This window comes from Hevea brasiliensis, chromosome 17 (genome assembly GCF_030052815.1).
Source record: "Hevea brasiliensis isolate MT/VB/25A 57/8 chromosome 17, ASM3005281v1, whole genome shotgun sequence".
NCBI classification, from domain to species: Eukaryota; Viridiplantae; Streptophyta; class Magnoliopsida; order Malpighiales; family Euphorbiaceae; genus Hevea; species Hevea brasiliensis.
The window spans coordinates 37,431,958-37,445,516 of record NC_079509.1 but is presented as its reverse complement, the minus strand read 5'-3'; positions in this window follow the sequence as shown (position 1 = coordinate 37,445,516).

Genomic DNA, 13,559 nt, shown 5'->3' with positions numbered 1-13,559 from the left:
TTAACTAAGTTAAGGTATTAGTCCAATTAAATAAAATTATTAAAAAAATATAATTATGTGGGCCATATAACGATTTAACGACGAATTTATTAAATTTTATAATCTTTCAGGATATTAATTTAAATTTAACTTAGTATAAAATTTTAAACAATTAATTCATTATTTAGCTTCATATATGTCAAACATTAAATTGACTCAGACAATACTATTAATCATGTGAGTTGAATAAATTGGTACAAATATTAATAAAATAATAGCCCGTATCATAAAAAAAGAAATATTAAAATATGTATATTTAATCCTTCACTTACATATAACATTAACATGGTCATATAAATTAAATATTTTCATGTTCTTATACTAATTTTTAGGGCAATATTAGGTTAAAAAATTGTAATATATAACAATTTGAACCAATAATGACCTAACTCATTATCTTAAATGTTAGCCCATTAAATTTTTTCCTAAATTTGGCCAAAAAAATAACAACTCATTAATTTAAATGTACACAATCTTTGTTTTAAAAACATAAGCTTATTGAATAATTTAAATATAAATTATTTAAAAATATGGACCTAGTTGTTATAATATTGTTTTCAATAATCTGGCCCTGTAGGTGCTTATTTATTTTATTGACTCATCTATTTACTTAAAAAATAAATTTAAAATAATGACAACCAATTTTTTAATTAAGTTAGACAATAAAAAAATAAGTTTTAAATTATTAAAATATGAGCTCATTAATTTTTTTATTTAATTAGACTAATTAAAAAAATTAACTTTATACTTGACTCATTAATTAGTGGATAATAAATTAAATATTGTTAAACCGGCCAGCAATTTAAAAGGTTGAAAAATTAGTGGTTAATGAACAGTAATTGAGCTAATTTTTTTTAATTAGTTCGGCTAAATTATTTTAAATTTAGAATATTAGGCCATACACTTAACAAAAATATCACACAACTTAGATTTTAAATAAAATTAAAAAAAATTTATGTCACGACCTGATTCTGGGCTGAACCGACACTAAGACTTGAGTCAACACAAGGCTCCCAAAGCTCATAGTAAGCCTAATTATTTCTAATCTATTCATAAAGCCCACTAAGGTAGCTTAGCTCCTTCCATCATCAATAATAAACATTTTATACATCTATGCAATCTCACATAATTAATTTTATAACTCAAGAACTAAGTTAATATAACCCAAATAAAAATACAACTATTAGTTCATGCGGAGTTCTGTATTTAAATAAAAGATAATAAAAGTAAATTAAAATATTTTTTGTTTAAACCAGTGGAGAAAGAAAGTAGGTTAATCACAAATAAAGCTATTTGTCACCTGAGAAAAAATAGTTGAATATGGGTGAGCGTTCGACTTAGAGAGTAAGATATTGATTTTAAATATTATTTCTATAACTATCTAAATTAATACATTCCCATGTATGAAATACAACACGTTCACATAGTTCAAACAATTCAACCAATATTCGCACAAAAGATAATGTGGAGCACATACGCACCCATGTGTCACATTAATATATATATATGGGATCTGATCCCCTACATAGCTCTTTTAATCCAATACCTGCTAGCGATGTCAACTCAAGCCAGACTTTCGCTTAACAATCCAAGTGCTGGGGCTAGCAAGATTAACTCAAAGCCATGCTCACCCCGACTTATTGATATATAAGGATCGGGTCCTAGTGAGTCAAGTTTCAGTCGTGACTACCTGTCCTACTCATATCCATATCCACACCATACTCACACCAGCACATACATATAGAGCTCTAAGTTATCTTAAAGCGACATCTATAAACAAATTCAATAATATATGCAGCAAAAGAGTGTGCCTAGCATTTAACCAATTATATACATACACATTAGTGAATGCATGAACATGCCTTGAATATTAATTAATAATATTGACATTACAAATAAAATCAATATCAAACTCACAGATTATCCAAGTGTTACTGTGGCGACTGAGAAGAAGAGAAATGTTGACTTAGATCACCTAAACAATTATATTCAAGAAATTTATCAATTATCCAAACAAAGGACTAAAGAGTCAAAGACACCCTAAATTTATGCTAAAAATCTGGCAGAGTTTCTCCTGTACCTAGGACCCACTTAACTTGTAAAACAACTTAACTAACACTTCTCAATCTAAAAGGCCTCAGGCCCACAATACAACAATAACACAATGCCCTTCCTGAGTCTGCCAAACCAGTTAATTCTCATATAAATACACAATTCAACTATTAGCTTAAAACTAACATTTTTCAAAAAACTATCCAATTAACCCTAAAAAATTCTATAATTATTCCCTGCAGTCCTTAACAATGCCATTCTACTATTGCAATTGGAATTATAATTTTTTAACTACCCACTAATATTTTATAGATTTTTATTCTAAACTCAACATTAGGTAAAAAGGATCATTTAGAGTTCAGGTTTACCTACACTAATTTTGATACCTGAAACGCATCCGAGGGTTTTAAAAATGGTAGAAAGCATTATAATATTAACCCACTTTCAAAGTAGGTATGGCAGCTCGTGCGTCCCGCCCCAAATTGTAGTCCCGATCGTTGGTAGAATTTCTTCAAAATGAAAATACCTACGCGAAGCCCATAATAGCAGGTGTTAGAATATAATTTTTATTTAATTAAAAAGACTCATTAAAGACCTAAAAATAACTGGGAAGTTCATGGGGCCCACCAAATTTTTGTTGTCAAAAAAAATTTCAAATTGGTATCATTGTAAAGCTTTCAATATATAGGACGCACTTGTGATCTCGAATTTTTGGCAGGATTTAAGATTTGGGAGAAATCTAGCTCAAAAGTCAAAAAATGCTAAAACTTTTAGGGCTCGATTCGCACAAACTGCTTGATGAAAATTCGTAAAATTGGTGTCTATGGAAAATTCGTAAAATTGGTGTCTATGGGAAGCTTCTAAAGTGTAGAACAAAAAAGAAACAAGACCTGATCCAATTGGTGGTTGGAATTGCTGGAAACGGCGAGGGAAGCCCAAAAGTCTTGCACGCACAAGGGGAGGTTTGGAGCGTGATTTCTCACCAAAAAAAGGACTACCGACAGCGGAGAAGGGTGGGGGACTTGGGATGGTAGCTAGCAGTAGTGGGGAGGAGAGAGAAAAGAGGGAGAGAAGAGAGAGAGTCGAGGCAGTGCGAAAGAAAAGAAGAAGAAAAGAAAAAGAAGATCGGTTCCATCTGATTGATAAAATCTAGACTGGTTTGATTTGGCCAGTTCGATTCAAAACACTTGAAATTTGATTTTACTATGCCCTGGGACCCAAAACGAGGTCAAAAAATTTCTAAAAAATTATAGAAAACTCAGAAAAATTTATGGAATCCAAAAATATTTTCAAACTTGCCACATGGTCTTTAAATTAATTTTTAAAAATTATTGAAATTAACTACTTGAAAAATAAAAACCCAATTTTAAAAACCCAAAAAATTCAAATTAAAATACCATAATATTTAGTATATTAAAATATCAAAATTTACACATAAAATAATTATTTAAAAATTTTGAACGTTACATTCTTCCCTCCTTATAGAAAATTCGTCCTCAAATTTTTATACAAAGCAAAACAAATTCACTGAATTACATAGCTTTAAGAGATGTGCTTTACATACTAAATAAGTATGGGTACTTATTGCACATATTTCGGTCTGACTCCCAGGTACATTCCTCTACTGATTGACTTCTACACAGAACTTTAAACATAGTAATCTATTTTGACTGAAGCTGTCTCATCTGATAATCCACTATGGCCATTGGTTGTTTCTCAAAAGTTAAGATCTCATTTAACTCCACTGTGTTTGGTTGCAGCAAATGAGAAGGGTCAGAAATATATTTCCTAAGCATGAAAATATAAACAAGACATGAGAAAGGTTTGATGGCAACTCTAACTGGTAGGCAATTGCCCCCACTCTATCTACGGGTGGAAAGTTGCGCTAAAATTCGGCTGTGTGCCAAGTGCTTGCTATAGCTTCCTCCAAAATCAAGAAGTGAACTAGGGTCCTCTGTCAGATATTATAGAAGCAGGAACTCCTTGCAATCTGACTAGCTCATGGATGTGTAACGTTGCATATTGAGTAACAGAGAAGGTGGTCCGTACAGGCAAAAAGTGAGTCGACTTGGTCAAACGGTCCACAATCACCTATATGGAATCATACCCTCGAGTAGTACAAGGCAACCTAGTCACAAAGTCCATAGTGATTATTTTCCACTTTCACTCTGGAATGGGAATCTCCTGCAACTTCCCTGATGGCCTCTGATGCTTAAAATTTACTTTCTGACTAGTTAGGCACTTGGACACAAAGTTTGCTATGTCTCTCTTCATACCATTCCACCAGTACCTATGCTTCACATTATGGTACATCTTTGTAGATCCTAGGTGAACACTGTAAAGTGTGTAGTGTGCCTCCTGCATAATCTCATTCCTTAGGTTGTCCACATTAGGCACACATACCCTAGAGCTTTACATAAGAGTACCATCTCCATCAAACCCAAATTCACAATCTTCTCCCTGTTGTACTGTTTCCATGATCCACATTAACTGCAGGTCCTTATGCTGAGAAACTCTAATTCTGTCCTTCAAATCTGGCCGTACTCTGAAATGTGCTAAAAGTGCACTAAAGCAATTATATCCAATATCAAAACCTGATCCATCAGCTCATACAAGTCCTATATTAATGGTTTCCTCTCAGTTGTTATATGAGCCAGGCTACCAGAAGACTTCCTGCTCAAAGTATCTGCCACCACATTTGCTTTACTAGGGTGATACTGGATAGTGCAATCATAGTCCTTCAGAAGTTTCGTCTCTCTCCTCTACCTCAAATTTAAATTTCTCTACTGAAAGATATACTTCAAGCTTTTATGGTAGGTGTATATCTAGCATGTTTCACTATATAGGTAATGCCTCCAAATTTTCAGTGCAAAGACAATAGCCGCCATTTCTAAATCATAAGTGGGGTAATTCTGCTCGTGTTTCTTTAACAGTCTAGAAGCATAGGCCACCGCTTTACCATGCTACATCAAAACACACCCCAACCCAACTCTAGAAGCATCACAATATATCATATACCCTTCTCCACTCACAGGCAAAGTCAACACAGGAGCTGTAGTTAAATAGTCCTTAAGCTTCTAGAAGTTTACTTCACACTTATCTGACCAGAAAAATGGGATATTCTTTCGAGTCAATCATGTTAGAGGAGCTACTATCCTAGAGAAGTCCTAGACAAAGTGCTTGTAATAACCTATTAGGCCTAGAAAACTTTGCATCTCAGTGATTGTAACAGGCCTAAGCCAATCAGTTACTACTTCAATTTTCTTGAGATCTACTTGAATGCCTTCACTAGAGATCACATGTCCCAAGAATGAAATATTTTTCAGCCATAATTCACACTTTAAAAACTTAGAATACAGCTAATGCTCCATCAAGGTCTGTAACACCATCCTTAAATGCCAAGCATGTTCTTCCTCATTCCAGGAATATACCAAAATGTCATCTATGAAAACAATGACAAAACAATTTAGGAATGGTTTAAACACCCTATTTATTGGATCCATAAAGGCTATTGGTACATTAGTGAGTCCAAATGATATCTCCAAGAACTCATAATGAGCATACCAAGTCCTAAATGTTGTTTTTGTCACATCCTCTCTCCTTACTCTCAGCTGATGATAGCTTGACCGTAGGTATATCTTAGAGAAGTATCTTGCTCCGTGCAGTTGATCAAACGAGTTATCAATCCGAGGGAGTGGACACTTATTCTTAATTGTCACCTTGTACAACTGTTTGTAGTTAATGCACAACCTTAATAATCCATTCTTCTTCCTTACAAACAAATAAGGAGCACCCCAAAGTAATGTGCTTGGCCAGATAAAATCCTTGTCCAAAAGCTCCTGCAGTAATTCTTTTAATTCTTTTAACTCTGCTGGCACCATCCTGTAGGGTCTCATAGAAATGGGGTTTATACCCGACACAGTGTCTATGCAGAATTTAATTTCCCTATCAGGTGGAAACCTAGGAACTTTCGCAGGAAACACACCCACAAATTCCCTAACAATAGGTATATTTTCCACACTAGTATCCTCAATAGATGTGTCCCTTACTAGTGCCAAATAACCTTGATAACCATGCCTTAACATCTTTTGGGCACTTATGGCTAATGCTACATTGTATGGAGCTACACTTCTATCACCATCAAAGCTAAACTCTTCCACTTTAGGAATATGGAAGTACACTTTTTTGTTTCTGCAGTCCAGTGTAGTATAATGGGTTGGCAACCATTCCATGCCCAAAATCACATTAAAGTCCATCACTGGTAAGGAAACAAAATTTACCGAGGGGATATTTCCATCTGTTATTATTAGACTACCAGGAAAAACCACAACCACCTCTATAGTATCACTGAGAGGAGTGGCTACTGACAGAGGAAACTCTAAAGCCATAGGATTCCTACTCAATCTCAAGGCACACACAGAGGAAACAAACGAGTGCATAGCACTCAGGTCTACTAAAACATGTGCCTCAAAAGAACAGACTGTGAGAATACCTACTACTATTGCATTTGAAGCTTGAGCATCCTGATGTGTTAAAGTAAAAACCTAAGCTTGTCCCCTACCATATGGTACAGAACTCTGAAACTGGCTTTTCCTACTAGGTCTACCTCCACAACTACGTTCCCCTTGTCCATGCCCTTACTGGCCAATAAATTGGCTACCCGACATGTTAGAAGTACTAGGGGGTAGCTAGTATGGTACATTAGCTACAAAAACCTGGGACCCCATCTGATGCTCACTGAACATGTGACATTTCCTACCAAAGTGACTCGATTAGCCACACCTGAAACATCCTTCTACACTCACCAAGCACGGTCCTAAGTGTACTCTTCCACATTTAATACATGGTGCAAAAGAAGATCCCAAACCAGACCCTGAACTACTTTAACCAGAGCTTTTCCCACTGTTGGAGTTGTATACTAATCTCAACCCCCTAGGTCTGTATCTAAGGCCCCCTTTCTTATTGCCTCTAATTTTACCACTATAATTGCTTTGGCTGCCTCTACCCATCGTACTCATATGGGGCACACCAGATGACACTTCAGCTTTGCTCTTCTGACATCTACTTCCATCATTACCCATATAGCTCATCTCTATCTGTCGGGCTTGTCGTAAGAACTTTGCGGTCGCCGGACGATTCTCATCGAAGTGGAAAAAGTGAGGAGTTGCCACTTTAATTTTAAGGAAAATTAAAGGAAACCATTACTGAAAACAAAAACCACTACCAAAATAGAGATTCTAGGTTCGGAGTCCATTCACGGGTGGGGAAGGTATTAGGCACCCCACCTCGTCTCTTAATGAGGGTCAGCAAATTTAACGATGTACTCATAATTACTTACGATTAATAATTTGGGAGTTTTAGAGTCATGTTGTCAGTCCTTTTATTGACAGAAGGAGCATTCAATATCTCACCATTTTGGGTTTCCCAAAAACACGGGTACATGGGATGTCCCCATGGTGAATTGGTGTTTTGTTTGTTTGATTTGTTACATATCTTATTTAATTGTTCATTTTGGGATTCTAATTTTAAAGAGATGTTATTTGAGTCCTTAAAGATCCGTAATGAACGAGAAAGGTTCTCGATTCGTATGTTAGATATCTCGGTATTTAAATATTAAAATTTTGATTGAAAAGATTTCGGGAAAGGACTCTCTCCCAATTTCTTAAGATATTTTTATTAGAATTTTGGCTAAGAGAATTCGGGAAGGACACTCTCCCAATCTCTTAAAATGCACATATTAGAATTTTGTTAAGAAGATTTGGGCAAGGACTCTCTTTCGATCTCTTAAAATGTATATAAGAATTTTGTTAGGAGGATTTGGGTAAGGACTCTCTCCTGATCCTTAAAATGTATATATTAGAATTTTGTTAAGAGGAGTCGGGTAAGGACTCTCTCCCGATCTCTTAAAATGTGTATATTAGAATTTTATTAAGAGGACTCGGGTAAGGACTCTCTCCCGATCTCTTAAAATATTTATATTAGAATTTTGTTAAGAGGACTCAGATAAGGACTCTCTCCTGATCTCTTAAAATATATATTAGAATTCCAGTTAAGAAGAGTCGGGTAAGGACTCTCTCCCGATCTCTTCTAATTTGTCAAAAATAAATTAAAGGGCACGGTCGTGAGACCGAACTAGTTTGACCCTATTAGATATGAGAACGTTGCTCATATCATCTCCCGCTTTTCATATGACCCCATACTTTATTTTCGATCTCATAATTATTTACCAAACTTTCCTCAACTTATTACGACTCCTCATTTTAAATCTTTTAGACATCTTATTTCGGAAGTTCCCTGTCCGAATTTGATCCCGAATCCCGATCTCATTTCTATTTTTTTTTTAGAGCTAGACTGAGTAACTAACCTCCCAATTCATTCGTACTATTCCTAATCATTTTTACCCTAATCTGGAATCTCCATATTGTTTTCCCCCATCCGTACTCCTTATGGTTCGTACAAAATGTCAGTATTTTGAATTATCCTCTTTTTCACACGAAATAATGTAAAGAAATTAAAGACAAAGTAAAAATAAAACTCGTGGACGTCACAAAAAGTGAAATAAGTCCAGTTTTGACATAAACTTATTCTGAAGATTTTTTGTGACAAACTATGCCATGAACACTTGAGAATGATAAGTTGAACCCTTATTTGTGGAAAAGGCTGAAACAACAAGTAAGCTAGTACCGATGTCTTTGTGTATCTAGCACCACTAACACTGAGACAGTAAGGTGGTTTTAAGGAGTTGTGAATAATTGAAGTGAGATTTTATTGAGAAACAGTGATTGAATTCCCAAGACTGTGCGAGGTTATCCAAAGTATGGATTGCAAGCTCTATAGTTTCCGTGGTAAGATCCTTTAGAAAACTTATTTCTAAAGTCTTTAGGAACCTTGAGAGTTTTCAATTAAAAGCAAAATTCCAGGGTTTTTCCTGAATAATCACCACTACCTCCATAGCATTGCATACATGTATTTATAGGAGATGGGTACTCAAAATAGAGGGCTAGGATTCCAGCAGGAGGAGACGGAAGGCCTAGATTCAAAAGGACATAATCCGACGTCCTGAAATTAAAGAGAATCAAAATTGAGGGTTGGGATTCCGTTCGAAATTTCTATCCTTTCGCCCCTTAATCCAACAATCAAGGGTCTTGCCTTATAAAATGGATCCAAGAGCTAGAAATAAAAAGCACCAAATCTGTCATTTATTTTTGATCCGAAGGCCTCAAATCCATCCTTATAATTATAATTAACGGTGTAAATCGAGATGTACTGGGCTGCTTTAACCGTTTGGAATCCGACGGCTAGGAGTGCGTCCTTACGAATGAGATGTGTGGTGAAGATTGGATCATGCCTGCAATGCTTTAACTGACTTTGATTTGATGGTGGAGGGAGCTAGTGTTTATGAATTAAAGGTCATGATTAGAAGCTGTTCAACTTGCTGAGTTTCCCAATCTCTATAGGTCATCCTTCCCTTTTCCGATCTTCTCACTGTGACTGACAGATCTTAGGATTGTTATTTTGATCTCTATTTTCTTTTGCATCTGGTCCTTTCTACTTTCCCGATCTCTTTCTGTTCTCCGACCTCCTTCTCATCCCTTCTCTGTGTTGGTCAAAGCAATAAATTTTTCGATTGCCGATGAGCCGCTTCGAGTTCTGCATGCAATAAATGCTAAGGCCCTATATATATGCTGATGAATTTTTTTTCGTATACTCACAACTTTCTTTCTTCAGTGAATCTTCAATGTTTTATTTCCCAGTTCTTGGCTTTTTCGGCAAGAATTCTTCTCATGACAACCACTTTAATCTTTTTTCGAATGTTTTCTTTGTTCATCTCCTGAAAATGTGTAATTTCGGTGATCAAAGGTTTATGAGGGCGTCGTCTGATGACGGTGAGGGAACTGGACTAATTGACCTATCAAGGTCGAAACTGACTACCGCGTCGATCTCGGATCGTCTCATCAGTATGGCTTGCAAACTAATCTCTGACTAGAGGACCGCTAATTTCAATCTTAATATTTGTAACAGCCTTTTGAAGTTCATTTGGCTCCTCACCATCTAGGGGGTCCTGATCGCAGCTCGGTTCTGGTCGATGACATTGACAATGACACCACTCAATATCATGAGAGTCATAGTCACCCCATATGAGCTGTCAATATATCTAGTATTTATTGCTGGCTTTCTGATCAAACATATCTTTTGATTCAGTCACAAGAGTAGGCTTTGACACAGGCCTATTGTGCGATGCTTTGGGTTTGGGAGTAGTCCAAGTTATGTAGAATGTAGTGTAAGTATATTTGTAATTACTGATCTTGAGAAATTGCCCAAATGATGTAATCTGACCTTTTGGAAATGAAATGAAATCTATTATTGAAATTTGGATCTGCTTATTCTGTTTTTATTATTGCATTGGTTATTATTCCAATCTCTGATAAATATGCCCGATCTGATCCCTAGACGAATCGCCATTCTGCCGATCTATTGGTTTGGAACCCTGTTCTATCTGATGATCTTCGTTAACCGATCTTATTTGTCTGACCTTTTACTATGTTTCTGGAATCTTCTTTTGATGTGTAATTGAAATGGCCTGGTCCCGCTAACCGATGTGTCCCTTGGGGCTTCGTGAGCATTTAATGCTCAGGCGTGTATAAATAGGGAGGGGGTTAGCCATTTGCTCCCTTATGTCATTTTTAGACTTCCTTTTAGCGACTTCGACACTCTCCCTTATTTTTTAGAGTTTCTAACGCTAATTTATACTCTGATAAGAGCTTTAATTTACATCGAACGAAGGTGACATGGCCAAACCGAGTGAGCGACCCGAACCTTGTACAACCACCATCCCAGCCCATGGTCGAGTGACTAAATCAAAACAAGCATCGTCTTTAGGGAAAGAGAACTTACCCGTGGATGAATTGCCATTAGTTCTCAAGGAGACCGATCTCCAGTCCATTAGCCAAGAGTATAACCTTCCAACTGACACCTTCGAACTTATCAGATGTCATGGCAATCTCTGAGCCGATTATTTCTTTGAAGAAACCAACCTAATCATGGTATATGAGGAACAATTAAAAGCTAGGCTTCGGTTTCCCCTGAACAAATTCTATAAAGCTGTTCTGAAGTTCCATCATGTCTGTGTAGCCCAGGTGCATCCGAACTCTTGACAGACTCTGGTGGCTTTCAGAGGTTTATGCCGAGCTAAAAAGCTCAAGCCTATGGTGAAGGTTTTTGCCAAGTTGCATAGGCTTGTTCAGTGGAAGGACGATGAATATTGGTTTTTCCAAGCCAATCCAAACTGCGGGCTCTTCACCGATCTTCCTTCTTTGTTGAAGAATTGGAAAAATTGATTCTTCATATTGAAAAGCAAGGACCCGAATGGTTTTGAGAGCATCCCACATAGTTGGCAGTATTTCATCCATTCAGTTCCAAAGAGGATCCGCCTAAATAAAGATGAGGACGCCATGGTTTAGGAGTTGAAGGATCGAGCGGCCACTCACAAGTACTCATTTCTGGATGCAGTTATGGCCGAACTGAAATGGTGGCTGATGCAAGTGATCGCCCATGAGGACTATAAGCTGCAACTCTCTAACCTCGGCCCAGGATTGGTATAATCTAAATCTTCAGTCTTCTAACTTTGGTGATCTTACTAACTTATTCTCTGTACAGGTATGGCGAGAGGTGAGAGTGCAAAGGAGAGCCGCAAGCAAAAGAGGGAGCTCGCCCAGAAAGTGCGAGAGATGAAGGTTGCTGCTACTCAGACACCGAGGTGGGACTCGGTAGAAGTACCGAGCTCTCCGTTCTGACCTCTAGAGCAGCCAGTCTCAGAGGTAGAGGTGGTTCTTTCTCCACCTCAACAGACCGAACCTCTACCTCCGTCGGTCTTTTTAAGTGCAGAAGGGGGTCCCTCCTGACCGACAGTAAGGACTCTTTCTCAAGGTGCTCAGGTCCTTATCCATTCTCTAGAAAGGAACCATTTTGTTCGGGGTAATCTTGACCTAGCCAAGGTTCTGGGCGCCACCATCTGTTTTAAAAAAGATCGAAATAGATTGGCCCAGGATAACATCGATGAACTTGTGGCTCAGATGATGAGCCTAGGTTTGGAGGCTATTTCGAACCAACATTTGATTCGAGAAAAGGCTTATCTCTTAAGATAGGAGATTCTGAAGGTGGTCCAAGATGTATCTTCCGCTAAGGCCTAACTCTCCACTGCTCAGGACTACATCGCCGAGATAGAAGGTCGGACGAAATCTTACGAGGCAAGGATAACTGAACTGGAGCGGGAACTTAAAGATGCTCGGGCCTGCAATTTGTCGATGTCACTCGACTTACCCAAGAGATCAAGGCAAAAGAAGAAAAGGCTCTGGCAAGGGAGGTTGGTGCTTATGTGAATGCACATGGTGATCTTCTGGCCGAGCTCGCGAAGCGCTATCCTAAGGAAGACTTCTCCTGGATGGTGGATCTCATCCCAAGAGCTGAAGAAGACAGTGAGGAGGAGCCTGAGAGAGAGAGAGAGAATGACGAAACTGAAAATGTACCTAGAGAACAGGTTAAGGGAGACCCTCCTGCCCAATGACTTGTATATTTTTATATCTTAAAATGAATCTAAGTCTTTTCATGCTCAATTTTCTTGATGAGATCAAAAAACATCCAAACCAAATTGCTTGAGTACTTAATCAATTGAATACAGTTGAACATTAAACCTAAGATCGATTATTAATCATAAAACATCAAGCCACCTCGAGAGATCGGAAAACCATTACACGTGAACATGAGATCGGACGATGTTGTGACCGAATATCGACTGAAACCTTAAAACATTTGAAGAGTGCTTTGGTAGAATTGTAAAGATTTGAAAATGGTTTGAGCTTATTAGGGTCAAAATCATTATTTAGAGATCCGATAAAACCTTAGCTTTGTTTGAGGAATGTTTGGACAATTCGAGCGAGATACCTAATCACAACACTATATGCAGATTTGGAATTTTGAGGTATTTAAACATAGAGAGATCGAAAAACAATAGCATGTAAGATTGAATGGTCCGGAGATCCAATACCAATCCGAACACATCGGATAAAGTCGAAGAGATCGGAAGACAATCTAACTTGATCGTGAGATCTAGATATTCCAAAGACACCATTGCTGATTTCAGAAAGGCGACCTGTGATCGGGTCATTAGTTGAGAATGGATAACATTAAGATGAAATTTCAATCTCATTACAACTTTAAAAGAAAATTGTATATTAAGTTATGCATTTGAGGGTCGACCAAAATATGATGTCTACAGCTGCCCCTCTTTACATAATTTCTATTAAAGATAATGAAATTCTCTTGTATAGGAATCATGAAAAGATTTAAAACCATATTTTGGGCGGATGAAATTTTGAAATAAAATACTGCAAACTATAGCGTTGGGAATTCAAATCAATTTGAGTATTGGATTCAGAGGTTGATAACAGAGAAATATGAGAAGTTGAAAA